The following is a 14,902-nucleotide window of genomic DNA, read 5'->3' as shown; positions in this document are numbered from 1 at the left end:
AACTATATATGTCAAATCAAATGTAGCAAAGACTCCATATATGATATGGATAAGAAGAGTTCTTATAAAATCTTTCTACAAAGCAAGGAATAAAATTTGTATTAAATCGTTTAATGCACGATCAATTCCCATACAGAGCACGGGGTACTACTACACAAATCATACTTAGCACAAAATGTTTGTTGCTCAAGCAGGTGCCCTTATGGAAATTATTCCAAAAGGTCAAGTGGGAGTAGTATAAATCTCGAAAGAGTTCGAGAAAAGCAACAAACAAACGTGGTTCAAACCATGATTGGTTCACCCTATGCTAAATATGTGACAGGCTAAAGTCGTATTCACCTAATAAAAAAAAAACCTAAATCAACTAACTATGTAGATAGGGAAGAAAGGTCGAACCATAGGGAAACACGTCAATTTATTCCTAATTAATTAAAAGCAATCTAAATTATCAAGTAACCAATTTATTATTAAAAGGGTAATTAAACTACTAAAAGTAAGAGTAGGAAGAAAATAAAATAAGAGGTAAATCAAGGAAAGAAAAGCCTAGGGCATAGTTTACCAATAAACAATATTCCACGGTAAAACATAACAATCAATCATCAATGCATCAATTAATCAGATTATAAAGAGCTTTCGCTACGTATTACAATCACAGAGTTAATTTATCGGTATTAAATCTCATCTCTTGAATCTCGACTTAACCATTTATAAATTAGTCCGCCTATTGAAACTAAGCCTAAACATCAATTCTTATCTCTCGAATCTCGAATCAATATTGCTTAACTCATAAAATTAAATATGGCCAAACCTTATTGCATAGCATTAAATCAATCAATAGGAAAATAATTAAGCATTGACAATCAACAATCACATATTACCCCTTCATATTATTTATTGGATCCCCTTAAACCCTAGAAATAAAATTACTCACGCATAATTAAATCTAAACTAATCAAAGCAATAAAACAAGACATGATTAAAGAATTAAGGAAAATAACTGAAATTAATAGAGAAGAAATCATTACCAAAAGTGATTTGAATTAAGGAGTTGAATTAAGAACAAAGTTGAGAGAATTTTAGAGAGAGAAAATATTTTAAGTAGAGAGAGAAAGTCTAAAAGAGAAGATAAACAAAATTTTCGTACTAAAATCGTACTTAAACAACTCTAAAAACAATCTTAATTAAAAACTAAGATTTCGGCAATCAGGTGCCTCCAAAAACACACGCCCGATCGGGCGAACCCCGCCTTTTTCTTCAAACTTCTCCTAGGCAACCGGGCCCGATCGAGCTAACGCTCACCCGATCGGGCGCGCCTTTCCTGACGTCTTCTTCTGCGCGCCCGCCCGATCGAGCACAAGCTTGCTCGATCGGGCCCGGTCTCTTCCTCGAGGCTTGGACTTCGATTGGGCTTGATTCTTCGGCCCAATCCGGATTTCCTCTTCGGGTCTTGAATACTCGATCGAAATGCCCCGGTATCACACACCGAGCCCTTAATCACCGGCTCTAACCGGTCTTGGGCTTCAAAGATGGTCGTGTCCTCCTAATGCCCGTAGTTGCTCCATGAAAAACCCGGAAAACGCTCCAAATGTGCAATTACCTACAAAACTCAAGCAAAACTACAAAAAACACTAGAAAACACCAATTAGTAATAAAAGTGGCTTTAAAGAGCCAAAAACACTACTAATTATGACCAAGGGACGGGGGTAAAACACTATATAAATTGGACACATCAAACTCCCCCAAGCCAAACCTTTGCTTGTCCCTAAGCAAAGAGCTCATCAATGAACATATAAAATACGCTTCATCCCAAGTAAACAAAATCAAGCACAAACAATTCAAGGCAAATCTAATGAACATGCTTCAACGTTAATCAATCTCATTCATCTAATCATTCTTCCTCCCCAATAATTGTCAAGTAGAGCAAACCACATGAGCATATAGAATTCAAGACTAGTCCTCACACACTCAACTCTCATTTATTTGGCGAGTAAAAGATGTGCTCGATCGCTCTCCAACCAACCCCTTTAATGTGAACAATGCCCTCCCAACTCACACTCTCGTGTGTTTAAAAAGATGTACACTCAACCTACTAGTCGACTCGAAATATGTCAAATCATAACTTGCATTGATAAATAACACTTTCACATTCATACAACTCTATGCACAAAGGTCGGAATGTCTTTAAAGCTTGTAATGTAAGGCTAGGGTAAAGGGCAGGATAAATTTAGGAAAATGTGAGAGAAAAGCCATGCTTAAGGGAGCCATATCCTAACAAAATCCAAGGTCAAAAGCAAGTAATGACCAAAACATCTCCAATCACAACTTAACTCCACAAAAATTCACCAAGCAATTCCATACATAACAACAATCCCAACACTTACACATTCACTCACAAAGTATGATAATAGGAAACAGAGTGAATTAAAACAAACTTTGAACTCATTCTTTTTTTCTTTTCTTTCTTTTTTCCAAACTTGAACTTTTTTTTTCTGAATTTTTTTTCTTTTTTTTTTAAAGCAACCTTCACATAGAACATTTGAACATTTGAAATAATTTTTTTCTTTGCTCTTTTTTTTTTCTTTTATTTCACATTGGAAAATTTCAACTTTTAAACACAAATCAACAATATTTTTCCAATCATAATATCAAAAGAACAATCACTCTTCTTTTATTCCCACATTGTGCAAATAAAGTGCACACCACAACTCTCTCACCTCACCAACTAATAGCTCCCCCAAGCCAAGCTTGGGACTAGTAACCAATGGGGCTCATATAGTCTTGTAATGTGGCTAAATAATCAATAAAAAGGGCACAAGCAACAAAATGGGTAGCAAGAAGGGAACAAATGTATCTAATATCGTCTGAAAGCTACCTAAGAGAACAAATGTCTTCGTCCTCCTCAATGTGCATAATATTGAGCCATACAAACATTACTAATAGTTGCAAACCAATACTCAAATTCCTTGACATACTAGGAACTATCACACAATTCCTAACAAAATCAACTAGTCAAGCACTATATTCACAAATAGTTGGCAAAATTGACGCATGTTTAGGCATCCAAACAATTAAACTTCAAATCATGATCAACAAATTCACAAAGCTCATTATCAAATACCAAGAATCAAAACAATATTTTCCAAGTATGGGACATAAGGAAGCATGATTTAAAATTCATTGGAACGTATATTTTGAATTTTTATATTTTTGAATGTTTTTTGTATTTTTTTCATATGGTAAAGCAATAAAAACTACACTAAAAATCAATAAAATATATACTAGAAAGCGATAAATAGAGAAAAGAGAGAAAGAGTTACCATATGTACAAGATATCTTCCCCCCAAGCCAAATCAAGCAATGCCCTCATTGACTTGGGGGTGTAGCTAGGAGAAGCTACTCCTCATCCTCATCATCATCCTCATCCATCCTTTGATAGCCTCCTCCATAGCTCGAGTCGGCGCCTTAATGGCTCGTACCAGCACCACCATAGCCCGAACCACCTGCAAAGTAGTTAGGGTCTATATTCCCCCTCATCCCCCCAAAAGGAGCATAAACCCCATAACCATGGACGGAAGAGTAGTCCACATAAGTACCATAGGATCTGGGGGTCGAATACCCTCCTTGGGGGTATTGGAACCAATCGGGAACTAGTGCCTCGGGGGGGGGGGGGATAGCTCCTCGGCATGCATAATCGTCATACATAGGGTATAAACCCCTCCCGAGGTTCCTCTCTACATGGCCAACCCTCCTATCTAGGGTGCCTAACCTAGAGTCTAGGTTTTTCACCATACCCTCCACTCTCCCTTGCCCTCTCTCAATCCGGTCAAGTTGGCTCCTAAAAGCCGAGAAGTCATATGGGGCATGGGGGTCTATGTTGGAATCAACGGAGGAGGTGGGTATGCAATATGTGTAGGGTTAGGGTGGTGGTTGGTATTGGGGTGAAAGGTGGGGTGGTGGTGAATAGTGAGGCTCTTGAACCTTGCCTTGATCGTCTAACTCAAAGGTGTAGGAAGGCTTCCCCTTCTCAAATTTGGTCAAGGCGGGGTTAGGTAGCTTAAAAGCTTAATCTTTCCTACTCGACTCCCGGTGGACTATCCACCATGTCTCACCTCCCATAGGTTGCACCGAGTTAAGGCCTCCTAAGTAGGCTAGGTCCATGAGGGTAGAACCCTCCACTTTCCTATGGCCGGTCGGGGTCCATCCTAGGTGTTTTACCGCTATATGGGTAACCAACCCCCCGAAATAGATAGGCGCCCTAGACCTACCCTCCTCGGCCGCATTGGCCGCCCTTTGGAAATGTTGGGCTATCCTATGCGGTATGTTTAGGTTTTCAGCATTGGGGATCATATAGGAAGCCAATAATTCAAGCTCATCCCTCCTAACGTTTGCCGGTTCATGCCTCCTAAAGGTTGTGAGGCCGACAAACCTTTGCCAAAAATTTGGGACGGGATGTTGAATCCACGTCCCTTTGGCATGTTGGAGGTTGAGTAAACCCTCCCCGGTGAGTGTTTTATAAATCACGGAAATGTGGTCTTGGGAGGGTTCAATAGGTTATCCGATTTAAGCTCAAACAATTTTCCAAATTCATTTAAAGTTAAACGCACATCATTGTTTAGCAATCGGAATTGGACATGAGTGATCAAAGCATTAGTTTTAATAACATTGAAACTAGAAACAAATTCTAAAGCCAAATAATCATAGGTGTCATAATGCATTTAAAAAAACCCACTCATTCCTATACCTTTGAACAATTTTTTTACCGGTTTATCAATTCCTAACCTAGACAAAGTAGGATGATGCACAAAGCGAATAGAAATTACCTGCCTCTGGATGACGTTAAGCATCCTAGCTCGTTGTTCGGTTGAGGTGATGACAACTTCATCCCATCCCAGAATTTGAAGCTCCGGGTCAACCATCGGTTGTTGTTGTTGCCTTGAACCTTCACCCCTTTGTTGTCTTTATCTTTTTGAAGCCATTTTATGTGTGAATGGTAGGATTTTAAGCTTCCTCTCTCTAAGGGTTTTGAGAATTCTTGAGAGAAAGTGGTAGACATTTAGTGGAGAATGTAGAGGAAGGTGTAAAGATGAAGAATATGTAAAACTTTTGGAGTTTTGATGGATGAATTTGAGGAGATCTTGAAAGGAAAGTGAGTTTGAAGGTTTAAAAATGGAGGTTTTAGAGAGAGAAAGTGTGAATGAAGATGAAGAAGTAAGAAGGAAAAAGAAAATAAAGGAGGAGAAAAGAAAATAAAGGCCCGACCAAAAATAGGCGCGCCTGATTGGGCGAGCCTCGACCGATCTGGCGAGATATGTGTGTAACACCCCCAAATCTCCCTCTACGTAAATATTATATTTTTACGTATAGAAATACCGTAGAGATAGACTTGGGCGTATTACCGCCACGTGAAAACGTAAGGCTTAATTAATTACTCAAATTGCAGCGGAAAGATAACTAACTTTTATTAATAATATGAATAACCATAATAACTGTTTCAAAATAAACCAATAAAAACTTGTCCATAAATAAATAAAACTAATTCCTATCTATGTGATCCCAATCCCGACTCTAGTATGCGCACGAAAAACTTCATACCTGAAATCAAGACTGCTTACCAAAATGGTAAACAGGGCGAACCAAAACAAAAAGGAAAACAGATTAGCAAAAACGCTAAGTACGTATAAGTGCAAGGCATGTAAATACTTTTATTAGGCAAACATGCTTTCGAAATAACAATTTAAATTTAAACCTTTCACGAGTCATTTTCCAAAATTTAAATTTCCAAAAATAATTAAACCTTCCAAGGGTAGTAATATCCATCAATAAAAGCTTTCCAAACCAATAGATTTCCAATTTATAAACTTCTCAATTTTTGATATATTTCTAAACCAATTTTCCTCACCTAACTGTGCACACCCCCCAAGCAAGTTATACTATACTTGAGGAAAGACCAGATCATACAAAGTTCATGGTCTTACTTAATCAGTCCCGGGTAGAGGGTCAATTAAAATATCAAATACTCAGGCTCATAATGAGGTGTCATTTAATTGAATCAAGTGATTTATAAATCAAACAACTTTTATTAAATCGATCAACACTTTTAGAGATCAAACCTTCAAATCATAAAATTATATACTTTAACTTGTCATGAAAATTGTTAACTTAAATATTCATACGCAACATTTATTCAAACAATCATTAAAACAAACATTATACAAAACACGCATTCAAAAGTTGTATCAAGGACCTAGCCACCTATACATACCTTGATCACGAGAACAAAAAGGTACGACTACTAAACTTGACCACGATCGAGAGACTCATCCTACACAAATAAAATAACCTTAATTAATATAAGGTTAACAAAATAACACAAAACCAAAAACACCATTCTATTGTGCATGAACTACCTAAATATTAACCTTTATCAAAATAGTGCTATTAGTATAGTTGGGTGGTCGTTGGTGGCGGAAGAGGTAGTTGTTCGGTGGCAACAACTTGGTTATGGGTTGCATAGTTTATTTAAGCTAGATAGAGTAAGAAGAAGGCGTGATGAGATAGAGAGTAAAGAAGAGAATTTCTGATTTTTGGTGTGAATAAGTGGGAAGAATTAAGGGTCTATTTATAGTGTTGAGGGTGTAGAAAGGATAGAGCTTAAGGTGTGATATGATTACTATAAAATGTGATAAGTTTTTGGGGTTGTTAAGGTACTTGAATCAAATTAAGTCTAGATTAACAGTTGGGTTAAAAAGATAAGAAAGTTAAAATGGATATACGTATGGTTGGGAGAAGGAAGATAAGAACAAAATGAGATAGAAGAAGAGGATTAGAAGTTAAGTTAAAATATACTTATTAACAACTAAAATGATAAAATCATCCATTCTTAAAACCATCAGCAATTCACGTTTCTTTTTTTTTTTTATAAATAAATGAAAATAATACTTAAATAAGTAATTAACAAAAATATAAATATTTTAGATAATATTAAAACTAAGTTAGTTGTAAATCATATTAGATATTAGCTTTAAAAAAAACTCTTGAAATTGCTAGTATAAAATATAAACCGACCTTTAAAAGATAATTAAGCCTATATTATTAATTTAGAAATCCAAAAATAATTAATTATTCAAATGATTAAATACTTATATTTGGCGCCAAAATTTAAAATTCCTTTTGGCTCCAAATTAAATAATTTAACAACTTTCCAAAATATTTTCTAAAAAGTTAGGGTATTACAATGTGTTTCCAGATTTGTGAAGTTCGCGCTCGATCGGGCGACCTCCGCCCGATCGGGCGCGAACTCGAAGGATTTCGCCCTTTTGCTTCGCCCGATCGGGCAAGATTCGCCCGATATATCTTTTTACTTTACTCGATTTCTCCAAAAATCCGCCCGATCGGGCGAATTTCCCTTGATTTTTCTTCCTTTCTTGCGCTCCCGATTAGGCGAAATAAAGCTCCGATAAAACTCAATTTGCGTGCCCAATCGGGACTCCTTGCCCGATCGGGCACATTTTGCTCAATTTTGACCCTTAAGTGCGCACTCGATCGGGCGAGCTTCGCCCGATTGGGCCCATACCCAAATCGAAATGCTCTTTTTCTTCTAACTTTTTCTCTTTAAGTCTCTTTACTTCATGATCAAATACCTGTACAAAAACACTTATGAAAGGTAAAATTGCGCTCTCCTCACCTCTCTATAAAAGAAAATAAAGGAAAAACTAGTCTAGAAAGCAAGAAATACGGGTTGCCTCCCGCGAATCCCTGATTTATCTAGGTCCCACACGACCCTCTTACCACATTGAAGCTCAAGATGAACCGGAACTGCTTAGGTGAAGTAGTTCAACTGCACCTATCGTAGCCCCCTCATGATATAACTTGAGTCTTTGGCCATCAACCTTGAACTCGTTACCATGCTCATTGAATAACTCCACAGAACCAAATTTGTTGGCCCTTTTGACGGTAAAAGGACTCGACCACCTTGACTTCAAATTTCTTGGGAATATTTTAAGTCTAGAGTTAAACAACAACACTTTATCACCTTCTTTGAACTTTCTCGGAAGGATCATCTTGTCGTGCCATCTCTTTGTCTTCAACTTGTAGACACGAGCACTATTATAGGCCGTCAACCTAAACTCATCGAGTTGGTTAAGTTGAAGTAACCAAATTGAGCTCCTTAATAGCCTAATATGCCTTGTATTCTAATTCCACTGGAAGATGACATGCTTTACCGTACACGAGTCTATATGGAGTAGTACCTATTGGGGTCTTAAACGCAGTTCTGTATGCCCAAAGGGTGTCATCCAACTTATCGCTCCAATCTTTCCTTGATTTTTCCACCACCTTCTCTAGAATGGCCTTGATCTCACGGTTGGAAACTTCAACTTGACCACTAGTTTGGGGATGGTAGGCTAAACCTGTCCTATGGTTAACACCATACTTTTTAAGGAGGGTGTCTAACTTCCGCTCATGAAAGTGAGATCCTCCGTCACTGATTATAGCTCTAGGCACTCCAAATCTTAGAAAGATAGTCTTCTTGAAAAGTCTGTGGACCACCTTGGCATCATTAGTAGGAGTGGCAATGGCCTCGAACCACTTGGATACATAATCAACGGCGACAAGTATATAGCGGTTCCTGTTTGAAGAAGGGAACAGTCCCATGTAATCAACACCCCAAACATCAAAAATTTCAACTTCTAAGATTCCAGTTTGAGGCATCTCATGCCGCCGCGAAATGTTGCCAGTCCTCTGGCAAGAGTCACAAGCCTGCACAAAAGTGTTAGCATCCTCAAACATAGTAGGCCAATAGAAACCTGACTCATTAATCTTGGCCACCTTTTTGGTGGGGCCATGATGTCCTCCATATGGTGAGGTGTGGCAACTAGTAAGAACACCGTGAACTTCCCATTCGGGAACACACCTGTGAAATAATCCATCTGCACACTCACGAAACAAAAAAGGATCATCCCAAAAATAATGTTTAACATCTGAAAGGAATTTCTTTTTCTGTTGGTAGGACAAGTCAAGAGGTAGAGTACCATTCACTAAATAATTAGTAAGGTCAGCATACCAAGGGTGTTGCTCTACAACTGCAAATACAAGTTGTCATAAGGGAAAGAATCATCTATAGGAAGAGAATCCTTACCCTCATCATACGTGATACGTGACAAGTGGTCTACCACTACGTTCTCTGCTCCCTTTTTATCTTTTATCTCAATATTGAAATCTTGTAGCAAAAGAACCCAACGGAGTAGACTAGGCTTTGATTTTGCCTTGGCTATCAAGTACTTCAGAGCTGCATGGTCAGTAAAAACAATGACTTTAGAACCAACAAGATACGATGTAAATTTTTCTAAAGCATAAATCGCAGCAAGAAACTCCTTCTTCGTAGTGGCATAGTTGACTTGGGCTTCATCCAAAGTTTTATTTGCATAATAAATAGCATGCAAAACTTTGTTCATTCTCTGTCCGAGCACGGCTCCTAGTGCAAAGTCACTTGCATCACACATAATCTCGAAAGGTATATTCCAATCGGGAGCACATATGATGGGTGCCGATATCAAAGCCTGCTTAATCCTGTTAAAAGCCTCAAGACACTCGTCATTAAAAATAAAAGGGGCATCCTTGAGTAAAAGCTAAGTTAGTGGCTTAGCAATTTTAGAAAAATCTTTGATAAAGCGACGATAGAACCCCGCATGACCTAGGAAACTTCTAACTCCCTTAAATTAAATGGGGGAGGTAATTGCTCAATCACGGAAATCTTAGCTTTATCTACTTGTATGCCCTTATCAGATACAATGTGACCTAAAACTACTCCCTCTGTCACCATAAAGTGACATTTCTCCCAGTTTAGCACCAAATTGCATTCTTCACATCGTTTTAAAATTTTAGCGAAATTTATTAAACATGCATCAAATGAAGAACCATACACGCTAAAATCATCCATAAAGACTTCCATGATAGACTCTATGAAATCAGAAAAAATGCTCATCATGCAACATTGAAAGGTAGCGGGGGTATTACATAAACCAAAGGGCATCCTACGATATGCAAAAGTACCATAAGGGCATGTAAAGGTAGTCTTTTCCTGATCTTCAGGGTGAATTAGAATTTGGAAAAATCCCGAATACCCATCCATATAGCAAAAGAACTTATGGTTAGCTAACCTCTCAAGCATTTGATCTATAAAGGGAAGGGGGAAGTGGTCCTTTTTAGTGGCGGTATTTAATCTACGATAATCAACGCACATACGCCACCCTGTAACAGTTCTAGTGGGGATTAATTCATTTTTCTCATTTGTAATCACAGTCATCCCACCTTTTTTTAGGCACCACCTGCACAGGACTTACCTACTTGGAGTCAGAAATAGGGTAGATAATACCTGCATCAAGTAATTTCATAACCTCTTTCTTGACTACCTCTTGCATATTAGGATTCAACCTTCTCTGGAGTTGAATGCAGGGCTTATAGTTATCCTCTAAATGTATCATGTGCATACAAAAGTCAGGGCTAATACCCTTGAGAACATCAATACTGTACCCAATTGCTCTCTTATGGGTTTGAAGAACCCCTAGAAGTTGGGAAGTTTGTAGTTCATCAAGTGCAGTACTAATGATCACGGAGTATAGTTCCTGCTCATCAAGAAAAATATATTTTAAATGAGAAGGGAGAGGTTTTAGTTCAGGTTTCTTAACCTCTGCAGGTTTCGATTCCTAAACTAAATTTACTACCTTCATTGTCTTCTTGGGGTCTAACTCTTTTAGGGAAAGAGCTTTTTCAATAGCATGTACTTCATTACCCCAGATGCTTGCATTATCTGCAGATAAATTCCCACAAATAATTTCCTCCAAGGGATCCCTTGCAAGAACCTATAGCAAGCTATCATCACAAATATCATCCATTATATCAATTACATCAATAAGACAACAATTTTCCTCTAGCATAGGTCATTTCAAAACTTTCCCTAAATTAAAAGTAACATTATCATCACCAACATAAAGGGTTAGTTTACCATTTTTGACATCAATAATGGCTCCTGCAGTATGGAGGAAAGGCCTACCTAATATAATGGGAATTTGTGTATCCTCTGCCATGTCTAAAACAACAAAATCAACAGGGATAAAAAATTTACCAACTCTGACAGGGACATCCTCTAAAATACCTAAAGGGTATTTAACAGAACGATCTGCCATTTGCAAAGTTATATTAGTAACTTTTAAATCACCCATATTAAGTTTAGCACAAACAGATGATGGCATGACACTGACACTGGCACCCAAATCACACAAAGCTTTATCAATAAAAACATTCTTTATATGAAAAGGGATAGAAAAACTACCAAGATCCTTTAATTTAGGAGGGGATTTATTTTGCAATAAGGCACTACATTCCTCTGTAAAAGCTACAGTTTTTACCTCATTAAAGGCCCTTTTCCTAGTCAGAATGTCTTTCATAAATTTAGCATATGCAGGAACCTGAGTGATTAAATCAGTGAAAGGAACTATTACCTGCAAGTTTTTCACAACCTCCAATAACTTACCGAATTGTTTATCAAACTTACTCTTCAATTGTCTATTAGGGAACAGTAGTTTGATAACTGGGCTATGCACATCTCCTCCCTTATCATGAGATTTACCCTGCAAAGAAACATTATAAGAGTTAGTATCTTTTTGTAGCCCTGCAGGGTTAGCAGGATTAGCATTTGGTATAGAGGAATCTGGATCAGGAACTGGTCCATCTTCCTTTGGCATAGGAGGTCCATCATAATGTGAACCACTCCTTAGAGTGATTGCATTGGCATGATCTGTGGGATGGATTGGTTGTGATGGTAGAGCTCCCAACTAACGGGTTTGTAGGGTAGATGAAAGTTGTGCAATTTGATTGTCCATGATTTTATTATGAGCTAAAATTGAATCAATTTGCGCATCCCTACTCTCCATATGCTTTTGCATGTTGGTAAGCATTGCTCTAATTTCTGTCATAGCAGGGTCAGAAGATGATGAGGGTTGTGCTTGGTTTTTCTGGCCAGAATTAGGATGGTAATATTTCTGCTGTGGTGGAGGTTGCTGTTGTGGTTATTGTAGAGGTGGAGGGTTTTGTACATTGGTACTCCGGTAAGAAAGATATGGATGGTTCCGGAGACCAGGATTATAAGAGTTGGAGTATGGGTTATTTTGCCTATAGGTTTGGAAGGCATTAACTTGTTCCATGGAATTCCTACAATCTTGCTCCCAATGCCCTATAATTCCACAATTTTCACAAAAAGCTTCATTGTTAGCAACAGCTGAAACATTAGCTACAGAGTTAGGAGTAGCAGTAAGATTATCTAGTTTCTGACAAATCGATATTAACTGAGCTTGCAAAAAGAATACGGAATCAACATTATGTTTTCCTTTATTTGCAAACCCTCTCGGATTCCCGTATTGGGAATTGTGTATTGTCATATCTTCGATAACCTGTCCTGCATCGTCCACATTTAGATTCATGAATCTCCCACTAGCTGCAGAATCTAGAACTAATCTAGATGAATTTCCAAGTCCATTGTAGAAATCTTGGATCAATTGTCATTGTGCCAGATTATAGTGGGGGCATTCACTCTGTAGATCCTTGAACCTCTCTCAAGCCTCATGTAAACTTTCATCGGCCTCTTGGGTGAAGATCTGGATAGCACTCCTTAGTACGGCTGTTCTCTCTGCCGGGTAATATTTATTATAAAAATTCAAGGCAAGAGTTTCTCAGTCAGTAATACCAAGTGCAGTTCTATTCAAACCATTAAACCATAATTTACCTTTTCCACATAATGAAAAGGGAAAAAGAATCTCCCTGATTTGGTCCTGCATGACCCCGGCTTGTCTAATGGTGTTGCAATATTGGCAGAAATCTGCAATGTGAAGATTAAGATCTTCACCCTTAGCTCCACTAAATTGCTTCCTCTCTATCATGGTGATAAATTGGGGCTTGATTTCAAATTGCACTCCATCAAGGGCCGGAGTGGGAGTAAGGTGTGGAAAATCTGTGAGCTTTGCTTGCGAGTAGTCACTGAGCTTCTTTTGTACCGCCATCTCTGATTCAGAATCTGAAGGAATTTCTGAGTCACTAGAATTAGTTGGAGGGCCTCTTCGATTATTATTTTCCTCAGAACCCACTAGGATTTGTCTATAAAGATTCTTTTTCCTATGAAACGAGCACTCGATCTCAGCATCGAATGGAATGTAACCTGATCTGGAACACCTGGGCATAAACAAAGAACTAAAAGACAAATATGAGAATTGCCTCAAAGAACTAACGTTCTTTGAGACAAGAGGGGATAATCTAGACTACAAGAAATAATTAGAAAATAAAAATAAAACCGTTTCCCCGGCAACGGAGCCAAAATTTGACAAGCTAAAGTCGTATTCACCTAATAAAAAATAAAACCTAAATCAACTAACTATGTAGATAGGGAAGAAGGGTCGAACCACAGGGAAACGCGTCAATTTATTCCTAATTAATTAAAAGCAATCTAAATTATCAAGTAACCAATTTATTATTAAAAGGGTAATTAAACTACTAAAAGTAAGAGTATGAAGGAAATAAAATAAGAGGTAAATCAAGGAAAGAAAATCCTAGGGCATAGTTTACCAATAAACAAAATTCCACGGTAAAACATAACAATCAATCATCAATGCATCAATTAATCAGATTATAAAGGGCTTTTGCTACGTATTACAATCACAGAGTTAATTTATCGGTATTAAATCTCATCTCCCGAATCTCGACTTAACCATTTATAAATTAGTCCGCCTATTGAAACTAAGCCTAAACATCAATTCTCATCTCTCGAATCTCGAATCAATATTGCTTAACTCATAAAATTAAATTTGGCCAAACCGTATTGCATAGCATTAAATCAATCAATAGGAAAATAATTTACCAAAAGTGATCTGAATTAAGGAGTTGAATTAAGAACAAAGTTAAGAGAATTTTAGAGAGAGAAAATATTCTAAGTAGAGAGAGAAAGTCTAAAAGAGAAGATAAACAAAATTTCCGTACTAAAATCGTACTTAAACAACTCTAACAATAATCCTAATTAAAAACTAAGATTTCGGCAATCAGGTGCCTCACAAAACACGCGCCCGATCGGGCGGCCCGCCTTTTTCTTCAAACTTCTCCTGGGCATCCGGGCCCGATCGAGCTAACGCTCACCCGATCGGGTGCACCTTTCCTGATGTCTTCTTCTGCGCGCCCGCCCGATCGAGCGCAAGCTTGCTCGATCGGGCCCGGTCTCTTCCTCGAGGCTTGGACTTCGATTGGGCTTGATTCTTCGGCCCAATCCGGATTTCCTCTTCGGGTCTTGAATACTCGGTCCAAATGCCCCGGTATCACACACCAAGCCCTTAATCACCAGCTCTAACCGGTCTTGGGCTTCAAAGATGGTCGTGTCCTCCTAATGTCCGTAGTTGCTCTATGAAAAACCCGGAAAACGCTCCAAATGTGCAATTTCCTACAAAACTCAAGGAAAACTACAAAAAAACACTAGAAAACACCAATTAGTAATAAAAGTGGCTCTAAAGAGCCAAAAACACTACTAATTATGACCAAGGGACGGGGGTAAAACAATCCATAAATTGGACACATCAATATGCCTCCTCAAAAGGCAGTGGAAGTATAAGAATCTCGAACAGCTTGAGAGCCTTGAAAGAGTTCAAGAAAAGTGATTTCAAAAATCTTGAAGAAATTTGAGAAGTAATCGAATCAAAGCAACAATATGAGCATGATTCACCTCATGTTACAAATGACAACGTGTGGTCTCATTAAGTGTAATGGAAATAATAACCATGTGTCGAAGGTAGTACGTTACAAGTACACATCCTCTGTTGTCGTTTCTCATTGAAACTAAACAAGTTGTTGTATAAGTTTCAATTGCTGCATA

At 38.0% G+C, this 14,902-nt stretch overlaps 1 non-coding gene across 1 annotated transcript; it reads left to right on the top strand.

Annotated features, from left to right (window-relative positions):
* The first annotated feature begins 12,564 nt into the window (after positions 1-12,564).
* LOC145633519 (small nucleolar RNA R71) lies at positions 12,565-12,671 on the top strand. Its single transcript, XR_014112839.1, has one exon. It is a non-coding gene; the product is annotated as a small nucleolar RNA R71 (small nucleolar RNA).
* The last annotated feature ends 2,231 nt before the right edge of the window (positions 12,672-14,902 follow it).

This window comes from Chenopodium album, chromosome 5 (genome assembly GCF_948465745.1).
Source record: "Chenopodium album chromosome 5, dcCheAlbu1.1, whole genome shotgun sequence".
NCBI classification, from domain to species: domain Eukaryota; kingdom Viridiplantae; phylum Streptophyta; class Magnoliopsida; order Caryophyllales; family Amaranthaceae; genus Chenopodium; species Chenopodium album.
Note: the sequence above shows the minus strand (reverse complement) of the source record. Positions and strands in the feature narration are given on the sequence as shown.